Below are 13,984 nucleotides of genomic sequence, written 5' to 3' on the forward strand. Positions count from 1 at the left end.
TTTGATGGACTTGATAAAACTCATACCAGGACGGCATACATTTTAAATATTGCCCATCCCCCAAGCAAGGAGTGTTGTTATATCTCTGTTGAGTTTCTTGGAAAATTTGGAAGGCATCATTCGCAAACTGTTCATATAAAAAAACTGATAAGGTACTTTGGAATCACAAGGCTTGTAAAACCCGGAAAAGTCATTAAGTAAATGTTTAATGGAGGAGTCTAACATATTCCCCTGGCTGCAATGAGGAATATATTTATAAAGGTTAAGCAATTTGCCTTATAAAAACAATCTATGGATAGGGAAAGGGAAGAAAAAATAAAATAAGGTGAAAATAGAGGAGGAGGTAAACCATAAGAGACTCTTACCTCTGGGAAACAAACAGGGTTGTTGGAGGAGAGGTGGGTGGGGGCTGGTATAATTGGGTGATGGGCATTAAGGAAGGCACTTGATGCAATGAGTACTGGGTGTGATATGTAACTGATGAATTACTAAATTCTACTCCTGAAACTAACACTATATGTTAACTAACTTGAATCTAATAAATCTACAAGTAAAACAGTACAACAAAATAATCTATGGATGAAGACCTCTCCAAAAGTTTAGTAATAGTTTGAAATGTCTTTTCACAACTGTTACAAAATTTTTGCAACTTTCATAGTCTGTACTTTTTTCTAGATAAATATATTTAGCTGACATAAGCTGTTTTCTCATATTTATTCAAAAAATTTACTTTCTATTAGAGTAATGGCACTTTACATATGTATATTAAAAGGTGTTCTCATATTTATTCAAAAAATTTACTTTCTATTAGAGTAATGGCACTTTACATATGTATATTAAAAGGAGTTTTCATTTATTTTGTCTCCTTTTAAGCATCTAGCCTTCCCCTAAGAGCAAATCACTTTGACATAGACTTTTATTATTGATCTAATTTTGTCCTATACTATATCTCTTTCTCTTTTGAAGTTCTCAGTTAGACCTACTGAGTAACAAATGGAATTCAAGATTTTTAATAAGTATTTAAATCTGTTTGCACTTGGCACTTATTACACACAATGTCATTCTGAAGTGTGTTGATTTTTGTCATTGAAATTTCAACTATAGGCACAGAAATACAAAAGCGAACCGATACATAGGCAGACATTAATAGATTTGCAGTTAATAGTCTTAAAATGTCTTGCTTTAAGCAGTAACTATCTTTGAAGTGCTGGGTAGTGTGGCAGTAAAGCTGAATTCCAGAGAGGATAAAAGGAAGGGATAGAGAAATTGGTTGGTTTACCGAAAGTTTACTCTAAATTTCTTGGACCTCAGTTTGGTACCTGTCATTATTTTTGGAAATTTCTCTGCCATTACTTATGTAAATATTCTTCTATCCCATTCTTATTTCTGGGATTTCAATCATGCAGATGTTATACTGGTATCGTCCTGTATCTTTTGTATATCCTGCTTTTTAATTTACTATTTTTTTGTGTGTTTCAAGCTGATAATTCCTGGTATCCTATCCCCAACTTCACTGATTGTTTCTCTGGCTGTGTTGAATCTGCTGATGTGCTTATCAAAGGTATTCTTCACCTTTGTTGCTGTGTTTTGTTTTCTTTTGTTTTTCTAGTATTCCTAGATGCTTTCTTGCAACTTTCACTTCTCTGTGTTCATATTACTCATCTGATCATGAGTGTTTTCTATCTTGTCCAGTAGAAATTTTAACATATTAATTATAGTCCCAACTTTAACATATTAACTATAGTTCTAATTTAGTAATACCCAAATCTGTGTTAGATCTGAGTCTGGTTATATAGTTGCTTTGTCTCTTTGGAGTATGTTTCTTCTTGTCTTTTCGTATGTCCATTTTTTTTTTTTTGGTCTGGAATTTGAAACAAGACAAATATATTTGTCAAATATATATATATATATTTGTGGCAAACTATACACAATGTAAAATTTTCTATTTTAACCATTTTTAAGTGTTCAGTGTAGTGGCAGGGGAAGGCAAAGTGGTGGAACTATTGGATGTTCTGATGAGGCCTTAGTCTTAGACAAAATTTGTTCTTGGGCCTTGAGGCTATGGCTTTTCTTCCCACTGTAGTACTGTGCCCAGAATGTATATCTGGCCCTCCAATGGGGATAGTGGTTCTTTCTGTTTATCTGTTTGTTTTCTGTTCCTGTCCTCCAGCTACAATGGCTTCCTACTAAGGTTGTAAGGTGAAAAGGGAGATGAGTCTATGTGGCTTGGCAGTGGGCTATTCCCTTCTCCCAGCCAGCATCAGATAGAAGATTGTTCTTGAGATTCTCTTGAGAAAGTTGGTAGTGGGAATTAATAGATATTCTTTAATTATATCCATAGTGTCATTAAGTCATAGTAAAGTGATTAGTCACTAAGTGTAAGGATGGGGGTGAAGCTGTTGGAAGTTCAAGGAGAAAGAAGTAGATATGCCACAATATTCTAGAAGAATGGAGATAAATAGATGTCAGAATACAATATAATTCCTGGGTGGCATTATAAACCCACCTAAGATTTATAGTCATAAATTTACACTGAGACATGTCAACATACTTGGGTATGTTTTATTTACATCTCTATCCAAACTTCTGTTTAACATAGTTACTGAGTTTTTTTTTTTAATTTTGAGGATATATTTATTTTTAGAAATTCTAATTGATTTTTGTTAAATCTAATTATTTAACTACTTATGCATCTTTGAATGTAAGAGTTAAAGCAGCTGATTTGAGATCCATATGCTCTTTTTACTTGAGCAAATGCTCACAAAAGGAAAAAAAAGAAGGTATATGACTCAATCTAATCTTGTCAAATGGACCTCTTGGTAACTAGATTAATGATATTTGCCAAAAGAGAGAGACCTTATTTATTGAATGTCCTTAGTAGAATGTTCTTGGCTAAGAGATTACTTATAGCAAATAAACCCAGAATCTATGAATCATGACTCCCTGGAGAAAGTTAATATGGAATAAAATTCCTTGGAGCATAAAAATTGGTAATATTTCATTATTTAAAAGTACTTTGTGCTGTAGAGAAAACCTTCTAAACCTCACTTGGTGATCTCCTGTATAATTGTAAGACAGAGTCTACATCCAATGCAGGATGGAAGGACTGTGGGAATCATACAAGATGTCCTAGACAGAGATGTCTCTCTGCATTATGTTTCTTTTCCTGGTTGCCTATGTTTCTTTAATAGAGCTTGATACTGGGTAATCAGTCTGATTTGATAATCCAATTCTGTATTTCAGCTTACCTCAGTATTTTCTTTTATTTTATAAACTGTTTCATGCATACTTTATCTTAAAGTTTCTTTTGTATTGTTTGTGATATTTTGATTTATAATAAGATGCATATTTGGTCTTCATCCTGGCAAGATCTTAAGACCCTTGGAATTTCCTAAATGATAAAGTGCATCTAGAAGGATTTCCTCTTTATTCATAGAAAGCACCTTTCAATCAAATCTGAGCTCATGTTAATGAGATGATTTTTGGAAAGTTTTTAGATAAGCACTGAATGAGAGCTGGTTGCCAGGAAAACTAACCATGTGATGACAGGGTTGGAACTTCCAGTTCTACCACTCTGGGAAGGGGAGTGGGACTAGAGGTTGAATTACTCCCCATTGGTCAATGATGAATGAATCATGCCTGTGCAATGAAGCCTCCTTAAAAAAAATCTTAAAGGGTAGAGTTCAGAGAATTTCCAGTTGGCTGAATACATGAGGTACTAGAAGGATGGCATTCCTGGAGAGTGTGTGAAAGTTCCATATCCCTTCCCAAATATCTTGCCCTGTACACTTCTTCCATCTGGCTACTTATTTGTATTCTTTGAAATAAAAGTAGTAAGTAAGCCATTTTCCTGAGTTTTGTGAGCCCTTCTAGAAAATGATTAAACCCAAGGAGGAGGTTGTGGGAATATTTGATTTATAGGTAGTTAGTCTGAAGCACAGGTAAAATAGATTAGTGTCTGAAGTCTGGGAAAGAAGGGGACCATCTTGTGGGTCTGAATCCTTAACCTGGGGGATCTGGTCAGAATTTGACTAAATTGTAGAACATTTAGCCAGGGTCTGCTAAAAAGTTGGAAAATTGCTTGGTGCTGTGAGGAAACCCATACATTAGGAGTATAGAGTATTCCAAGTAGCATGTAAACAAAAAATAGAGGAATTTTCCCTTTAAATGTTGTTTTTGATGTTATAAAGTTATAATGCTACTATTCTTGTGTGGATAATTTTCTGAAGCACTGCGTCAAATTTGTGCATAAGCCATGCAAGTCTTTACTAAATAGAGAGATAAACAGTTTATGATTTCTTAGATACACCAAAAGTATAATCCATAAAAGAAAAAAAAGATAAATTGTTTTTATCAAAACTAACAACCTTTGTGTTTCAAAAGCTACCATTATGAAAATGAAAAGACAAACCACACATTGCAGAAGATATTTGCAACTGATATATCTGATAAAGGACAATGCACCCAAAATATAATAGAAGACAAACAAAATGGCCAAACTATTTAAGGGATATTTTACTACAGAAGATGTATGAATGGCAATAAGCAAGTTAAACAATATTCAGCATCATTAGCAATTACAGAAATGCAAACTAAAATTGCAGCAAGATACCACCAAAATGTCTATAATCAAAAAGACAAAATACCAAGTGTTGGTTAGGATATGGAGAAACTGCATCCCTTATATGAGATGGCCAGGAAAGTAGGATGATACAGTCACTTTGGAAAAGGATTTGACAATTTCTTAAAAAGTTAAACATAAACCTACCATATGATGCAACAATTTCACTTCTAGGAATTTATTGAAGAGAAATAAAAACAAATATAAATATACGGACAGGAACGCTCATAGCAGTATTTTTCATAATATTCCCAAACTCGGAACAATCTAAATGTCCATCAAGCAGTGAGTGAATAAACAAATGCGGTATAGCTATACAATCAAAAAGTATTTTATAATAAAGAAGTAACAAACTGCTGATATGTGCTACAGCATTATGCTAAGCATTATGAAAAAAGACAAATGCATAAAGACTACATAATGCATGATTCCTTTTATATGAAATGATCAGAAAAGGCAAATTTATAGAAACAGGAAGCAAATCAATGCTTCCCTTGGTCTGCTGGGAATAGTGTAGATTAAGTGCAAATGGCACAAAGAACATTTTAAGTGATGGAAATGTTCGAAAACTGGATAGCCAGATGGTTGCACAAGTCAATACATTTTCTAAAACTCACTGAATTGTGTACTTCCAATGGGGAATTTCGTGGTATATAAATTGTATCCCAATAAAGCTGTCAGAAATTTTTGAAAAAAAATTTCTAATTTGATGGGCTAACGGACAAAATCATATGGTACAAACATAAATCACTGCCTAGGGGATGCTGTTTCCTCAGAGAAACTCTTAAAAAGCAGTGATTCTTTGAGAAACCAAAGCTGAGGATTTGCTCTTCAGGTTCAGTAGGATAAATTGGATTTTTTTCTTTTGTATTACATCTAGAAGTTTTTAGATCAAATTGACCTATTCACATTCATTAAAATTATATTACACTGAATTATGGACAAAAAGCTAAAGTAAGGAAATACAGTTTCACTTACAAATGACAAAAATATAAGAATCCTTTATATTATAAACTGCTTTCCAATTTGTCTTTGCCATAAATAGTCAATTAACCAAGTGTATAGTGTTGAATATGAAATAGGTAGCATTTTTGGTATTATATTCAGTGTGTAATAAAGATATATTTTATTGCATGGAGCTCTTTAGTAACTTCCATATGGTTTATGGCTTCCTACCATCCAACTTACCATCTCTTTGAAGCACTCATTTTATGGACTAAAGCAGTTTATGGTTATACACAAAATAATTTCTAATAGAGTAGCACCGCATGTGCAGTGCTTTCAGTTACATTTTAAGCATCAATTCATTTGTGTTTATTCCTTACACGTTTGGCATATGAGCCTTCTCTTCCTGCCATTATTCTTAATTATATAAAATAGCTTTTTTCCTGCCAATTCTTTTAGTTTCCTCTGATGCCGGCGTGTCAGTTACTTGATTGCTAAAGATTGCAAGGTTCAGGGAAGTTCAGATCTTGCTGTAGATGCATCCCAAAGGATGTGCGTTGTGTGTGTCCATTATTTTCCGTATTCTTAAAACATTGGCTTCAGAATTGGAAGTTCTGAAGCTAAAGAAAACTAATCTTTCATTTAACAATTTAGTAATTTTAGTAATTTCTTATAGATATTTAACAATTGCCTTAAAAGTAAATTTAAATAGTAATAGATGTATTGACATAAAATGACTAGGTATATTATATATTAATACATACATATACATTCATATATATTATATATTACATAATATATTACATATTATATTATATATATTATATGTTACATAATACATTATATTATGTAATATATTATATTATTATAATATTATATATATTACATAATATTATATATTACATATGTAATACTATATATACATATAAAACATATATATACATGTGTTATACACATGTATATACACATTTATATACACATATAATAGGCACTATTTAGCCAAAGCACCATTATTAGAGTTTCAATTCTTTTAAAAAGAATTGTGGTACCATTTAATCAGTTCTATTTCTAGAAAGATCTATATGTAAACTAAAGCGAACGTGCCAGGTTGTTAACTCCATTTATTCATTCCAAATTCATTTTTTTCCCCCGTAGTATATATGGAGTTCTTATTATCTAGAGATTGCATTAGAAACACAGACATAAGTTGGATCTCATTCTTCCATCTAGAAGTTTTTTGCCTACCAGAGGAGACAAATGTACAAATATATTTATGTGTTAATATGTTATAGATTATGTGATATGTTAGGGGAACATAAGGAAAACCTAATAGAAGATTGCTTCTCTCATTATGTAAAGGGGTTACAACATATGAGCAAAAGCTAGTAAGTGTAAGATAGCATGAAGAGGTTGAGAATAAGGGTAGCTAAGTAGCCAAATTTGGGAATTGGAAATAGAAATTAATGTAAGCTAATAACTAGGTTAAGAAAGTTTTAAATGTCATACTGAAGCATTGCATTAATCTTTTGGGCAGTGGGGAGACAGTAATTCATCTAAAAATGGAGAGTAACCAAATCTAATCTGTATATAACATATAATTCCCAAGAATCCTATTTTTTTGCTTTTGCCTATAAAACTAGATTACATACCCACTCTGTATCCAATTCTTTAGGCATAATCCCCCATTTGGTGCTGGAACTGCTTCCTAAAAGAGTCCCGCAGTTCTTTCCTAAACTGTTGTCTGCTAAGGTTCGAGAAGAAGCCCTGAGATTCATTATTTGTCAATCACTGTTCTGTTTTAGCTGACTAAGGGCAGAGGTGTCCCTGCTGAAACCTCACTCTCCCTTCAGCTCTACAGGGCATGTCACTAACCATGCAGTGACTTTGGTTTGGGGCTAATAGAGGTACTGCACAGAAACAAAAGCACAACCCCTTGAAGCAATGGCATTGAGCATTTGTAGACCCAAACGCAATGCCAAAATCCTATCCTCACTTTCTGCCTTTTTCCAGTGTTGTCTCCATGTAGCCAGAAGGAATGTATAATCACCAGGAAGAAAAAGCCTTGCAGGCAGCTCTATGCTCAGAGTCCTGACTTCATTATCTCACCTCTTAGTCCAAGGTTAGCTTTATTAGCCTTTCCCAGGCGAATATCTCTCCAGGATATCTTTCCAGAATATATTCTGAAATTCAGCTTTTTCCTTTTAGGGAAACTCTTCATCCTTACCTCTCTGAGACAGATAAAACAATAACAGAATTAATAAAGTTTACAATCTAGCTTATTTGATATTAAGTAAATAAAAATTGCTTCTATCTCATTCTTATTTCCAGAGATCATTGATTTTGCATATTTTCTCCAACCTCTTTCATTTAAATATACATATCCATGCATAAATAAACACACAACAAATATATTTTTTGCCAAACTTGAATCATTAATCTGCAACTTGCTTTTTTTCTATCTAGCAGTTTAGCAAAAATATATATATGTATATGTGTATATATACACACATACATCATTCTTTTAAGTGGCTGCTAAGTATTCCAATATATTGATATGCCATTTTAAATTTAAATCTGACCTTATTGATGGGCATTTTATTGTTTCCAAATATTCTGCTTTTATTTATAGTGTTTCCGTAAGCAAACTTAATTTGTATTTAAATCTATTCATGCTATAATTTCTCTAGACTTATTTTTGAGATATGGAATTGCTTGCTCAAAGGATAGGCATATTGAATATTTGAATACAACATTACCAATTGATTCTTCCATAATCACTATATAAATTGCTTATTTTCTAACATTCCAATAAACACTGGATGTTATTAGCCTTTCATATTTTGTTTAAATTGACTATTTTTTCACTATAGTCAAGCTGATCACCTTTTCATATTTTATTGGCCATATGAACTATAATTTATGATATTTGCATATGTTCATTCAGGTTGTCTTTTTTACTTTTTTATAAAAGTGCTTTATATAAAAATAGTGACCAATTATCTGTTATTACATAGGAGAGTTTTATGTATAATGGCTGAAAGCTATATTCAGCTCACTGTCAATTTCTCCCTTTCTCTTATTTACTTCTTACTTTGTAGTGAGTATCATTAAACTGTGTGTATATTTTGTGAGTGTAGTTGAATAGCAGTCTTATTCTCTATGATGACAGAGTTTTGTTTCTTGCTTAAGAAAGACCTCAGCATGAGATTCTAAAGAAAATCTTCTACTTTATTTCCTGGTTAAGTCATGATTTCTGTTCCACTTTTAGATCATTAAGCTGAAAATTATTACATATATATTAGAAAATATTTCATTTGTATTTTCTTTTAAATGGTTATGTAGCATTTTATTATGATTTTCCTGAGGCCTGGGAATCAAAGAAAAGAAAGAAAGTTTGCCCATTAATGAGGAGTTGTACATATACAGACACAGCTGAAATGGTGGGGAAATGGGAATGATTCTATGGAAGACAGATTGCCAAAATGTATAACAGAGTACCCTGGTTGAAAATTACCAAAGTGATAGCAAACATGTAATGAGTGCTTATTTTGTGCCTGGCTGTGTATTAAGCATTTTTCGTGCATTTTAAAGAACTTCCCAATGACTCTATAAACCAGAATCTACAGATGTCCAGAAAAGAAATTGAAATTTTAAGAGATTAAATAATTTATCCAGGTCTTACTGAGCAGAAAGATCATACCTTAACCAATATGGCATTGGGTTTCTGGACATGGAAGTTTGTCTGACTGAATGAGTTTCTCTCATTCAGACAAAGGTCTAGGTGGAGGGATGGTGAGTACAGCAAGGCTGTACTTGATATCATGCTAATTCAGCCTTGTGGGGATTTATGTGCTCAGAGAATGGGAGAGCTGCTGGTTAAAAATCAACAAGAAAGAATGGACAAACTATTTCAATGTGCCAATATACATATTAAAAATTCACAAAAGTGTCCATCTTTTTGTCTCTATTAGCAATCTAATAGAACTGGAGCAGTAAAGCTGAAATACCTGTTGGGGGTCAACATTGGTATCTGCTATCTGCTGAGGAATCCCTTCAAAAAAAAAAGGTGGAAAAAAGTTGTTGAAGGTGTTCTAATACAGGCTGAGAAATTAGTGATGGAGTGCTGAGAGAGATAGAAATAAACAATATAATATAATAGTATGAAGAACGTCTCCACAGATGGTAGGAAAGTCATGGACAGATGGAGGAATGGATAGCATGGTAGAGTAGCCTGGAGGGTATCTCCACAGATTAAGTAAGACATAGTGGACAGATGCAAATAGAAAGTGAAGGCAACATTCAGAGTGTCAAGATAACAGCTGGGAATACATGTGGAACCAAGGGAGAAGGCAATATTGTCCCACTAGGGTAGAGTTTAAGAGTTCAAAAACTTGTCCCAGTTAGTGATATGATAAAGTCAGAGTTCAAGAAATCTGTGGTCAGTGTCACCTGATCTGGCCCATAAACAATTAGTGAAGAGCAAGATCACCTGTTTTTTTTCAAAAACTTTTGACTTAAAAATTGTTTCTAAAAACAATTGATCTAAGATCAATTGCACAGAATGAGTATTGTACATTATATTATTTTCAAAATTAAAGATTTTTTTTTTTTTTTGGTCAAATTATGACATTGCCAGTGATTTTAATAGGCCTTTCAAAGCACCCAGGAAATTGGCCCACTATTTTTACCTTTCTCTGTTTTCCAAAGAGCTAGCATTTCCGTCAGGGTTATTTCCAAAAATAAGCCCACAAGCAATACCTTACTGCCTTTCACTTCTCCTACCTTCAGGCAGCAAAGGTTTAACTGTCTCCTCTGTATCTTTCAAAAGAGTAAAGAATACATCCAGAAATATCTTACCAATATTGTAAGTGATATTATCTACAGTATAGAGATGGACATAGCATTATCAAATAGATGTGAAATAAAACATGGAATTTAGTTAAATAAATGTAATTTAAGAAACTAACAAAATATTGTATAAGAAATTTACCATTTGCATACATTCCACTGCATACAATTTTGCAAGAAATCTATTACCAAACAGCCAAAAAAACTACGTAACAAGAAAGGGCCATGAGAAGTAAATGTTTTTATTATAGCAAGAAAAAAAAATATAAAAATCTTTCCCAGTCACTGTTAAACTGATTGTGAATACTAACTTATGAAATACCCCTTAGAAAATGTATATGTATATTTTTCAGTGTGTGGATAAAATAAAAAAAATATCAGGGCTAGGAAAACCAGAGGATGTCGTTTTGTGCCACCTCTTTGCTTAGAAAGTCTTAACTGTTCTGACTTCCTAGCAGAAGCATTAGTATTAGCATGTTAGTGAAAAAGCAGTCTTAGCAGTAATCAGCAAAGCAGGCAGGCTTCTCCACCCTGTTCTATCCCAAACTCAAGTTGGCCTGACTTTATAAAAGTCAGTTAACCTCCCAGAGAGGCTTAAACTCAATCTCTTTGTCTATTTCAAAAGCAAAAAATGGCTTTACCTGTAAGGCTGTGTTTTGTCTTCTCTGGTTTCCATAGCAATCTTACTCAAGTTCTGTAGATTTTAATTGTGGAACATTTTTCTCAGCTGGTGGAGTTGGAAAATGTAACTTAGTTTCTGGTAGCTAAACAATTTTTATTCCTGTCAGTAAAGGAGAAGTATAAAAAAATTACCTGTACAGATCAATATTTATTTAATTACATCAATATCTTTTTAAAATGAAAATGTGGTATTCAAAAATGAAAATTTAGTATTTGATCAATCCATTAGAAATATAAAATATTGTTTTAAGGCTTTCAAAAGTAAAATTATCTGCTGCCTAAATTCTACCAAAAACACACTTCATAAAGGTTATATTTAAGTGTGATTTTTTTTAATGATCATGCTATTTATATTTCAGGTAGTCGAAGTTCTGTGTTGATATAAAGGCAGATACCAGACTACTATCTTATCCTGTTATCCACAGAATCACCTTCAATAAATTGAAGTTCGTAATATTTGTCATTTATCAAGTACCATATACCAGAAACTATGACAGGTACCTTCTGATATTCCCTAACATAGGTATCACTATGAAACGTGTATTACAGATAAAAAACTGAGGCTGGTATTAATTTTGCCCAAGGTCACACAGATCATAAGTCTGGGAATCAGAATGCAAACCCAGTACTGTGTGCTTTTAAGTCCATACTTTAACCATTACACCGTATTTCCCTTCAAAAAAACAAACAAAAATATTTTTAATTCTATATACTTATTATAAATCTCACATAATAAGTTTGTTTTTTAATTTAGCAAGAAGAAAAACATTTATTTATTCTAAGGGATTTTATGCTTCATTTAATAAGATAATAATGACTAACATTGTGTGTCCACGAGTATTCTAAGTAATTTCCTCATTAACTCATTTAATCTTCACGGTTATTTAAGGAGGTATTTATGTATGTATGTTTTATTATTATTATATGTGGAAGATGAAGTTAATAACCTACTTAGTTATACTTACATGAAAAAATATTTGAAAATGTCATGGCAAAAGCATCATAAGAAACATAACAATAAATGACAAACCAAGAAAATATATCTGTAATTCATGAAGAGGATTGATATCTATAATATATAAGAACATCTAAAACCTCACTCATGATTTTAAAAAGAAAAAATGAAAAAAGAAAAAATATATTGAGATGCTGTTTCTCAAGACATCATACACTCAAGAATCTAAATGGTTGACACTTAACCTGTTGGTGAAACAAACACTCTAGTGCAATGATTATGGGAATGCAAGATTGCACGATTCCTATGAAATGGAATTTGGCAATATATAGAAAATGTACACATATACTTACTCTGTGAGTATGCAATTTTACTTGTAGGTATCTGAGAGAGAGAGAGAGAGAGAGAGAGAATGAAGAAAAGAAAACCAATACTATTAGAAGTAGTTTGTTGATGATCAAATAGGCAATAGGAAAGACTCTTTCTGGGGATCCCTGGGTGGCTCAATGGTTTAACACCTGCCTTTGGACCAGGGGTGGTCCTGAAGTGACGGGATCGAGTCCCGCATCGGGCTCCCTGCGTGGAGCCTGCTTCTCCCTCTGACTGTGTCTCTGACTCTCTGTGTCTCTCATGATAAATAAACTCATTAAAAAATTTTTTTAAAGACTAATCATTATTAAAAAAAAGACTTTTCAAAAAATTTGATGGGGAACAAGAGAAAAAGCAGTAGCTTTGAGGATAAGGGAAAGAGTTTCAGCAGAGAATGAGAATATGTGATAAAAAGAAAAGAGATTATTCATTCATCAAGACTCCAAAGGAATAGGAAAGATCGGGGGTCAAAATAACTATGGGCATGTAGAATAAAAGAACATAAACCCAAGAGTGCGTGCTATGTGCATCATGTGTATAAAGTTAAAAAGCAAAAAAAAAAAAAAAAAATTAAATCTATGCTGTTAGAAATTAGGATAGTGATTACCATTGACAAAGGAGCAGTAACTGGGCTGGAGAATGAGAGGGATTTCTGAAATGCTGGGAATGTTCTGCTTCTTAACATGTATGCTGATTATATAAGGGTGTTCATCTTGTAAAAACTTAGCTGTACAAGTATGACTTCTACTCTTTTCTGTATTTATTTTACAGTTCAATTTTAAAAGACCTCTGAATATTAGGAAGGAGTATTACAATTTAAATAGTGGGGCAAAGGGATGCCTGGGTGGCTCAGTTGGTTAAGTGTCTGACTCTTGGTTTTGGCTCAGGTCATGATCTTGCACTCATGGGATCTATCTAGCACTTCCTCAGACTCTGCACTCAGCAAGGAATCTGCTTTAGATTCTTTCTCCCTCTCCTTCTGCTTCTCTGCCTCTCACCCTCACAGATCCGCTGGTTATGAACTCTCATTCTCTCTTAAATAAATAAGTAATTTTTTTAAAAAATTGAGACAAAAATGTAGAGAAAGTGAGAGGTAAATTGGATGTGACCTTGAGGGAGGTTTTCATCTATGGATTTTATTTGTAGAGAGATTTTGTTTATGGCTTTTATTTGTAAGAGAGAAGGCAAGTCATCTATTAAGATTTAGAGGACAGCTGGGGTTAGAGACTGGAATGCTAGAGTAGAGGTGGGGAAGGGTGCTGAATAGATGAGTGAAAGCTAATAGATTCTCCAACAGCAATGAAATCTCAAACTCAATGAATTAATAATTTCATACCTTATCTCTTTCCAGTTAATATTTGTACAAAAAGAAAAAAAAAAGATTTGTACAAAAAGGGCAACCCGGGTGGCTCAGTGGTTTAGTGCCACCTTCAGCTGAGGGCGTGATCCTGGAGTCCTGGGATCGAGTCCCACGTCAGGCTCCCTGCATGGAGCCTGCTTCTCCCTCTGCCTGTGTCTCTGCCTCTCTCTCTCTCTCTCTCTCTCTCTCTGTGTCTCTCATGAAT

General features: G+C 33.3%; 1 long non-coding RNA gene across 3 annotated transcripts in view; it reads right to left on the reverse strand.

Moving 5' to 3' along the window:
- LOC102153698 overlaps nucleotides 1-13,984 on the reverse strand; it is a 223,004-nt gene that overhangs the window by 103,057 nt on the left and 105,963 nt on the right. For all 3 annotated transcript variants that reach the window (XR_005380024.1, XR_005380021.1, XR_005380020.1), the window contains exons 3-4: nucleotides 11,056-11,195; nucleotides 7,673-7,794 (exon numbers count right to left, since the gene is read on the reverse strand). This is a non-coding gene — a long non-coding RNA (uncharacterized LOC102153698). The remainder of the gene's footprint in view (nucleotides 1-7,672; nucleotides 7,795-11,055; nucleotides 11,196-13,984) is intronic.

This window comes from Canis lupus, chromosome 27 (assembly GCF_011100685.1).
Source record: "Canis lupus familiaris isolate Mischka breed German Shepherd chromosome 27, alternate assembly UU_Cfam_GSD_1.0, whole genome shotgun sequence".
NCBI classification, from domain to species: Eukaryota; Metazoa; Chordata; class Mammalia; order Carnivora; family Canidae; genus Canis; species Canis lupus.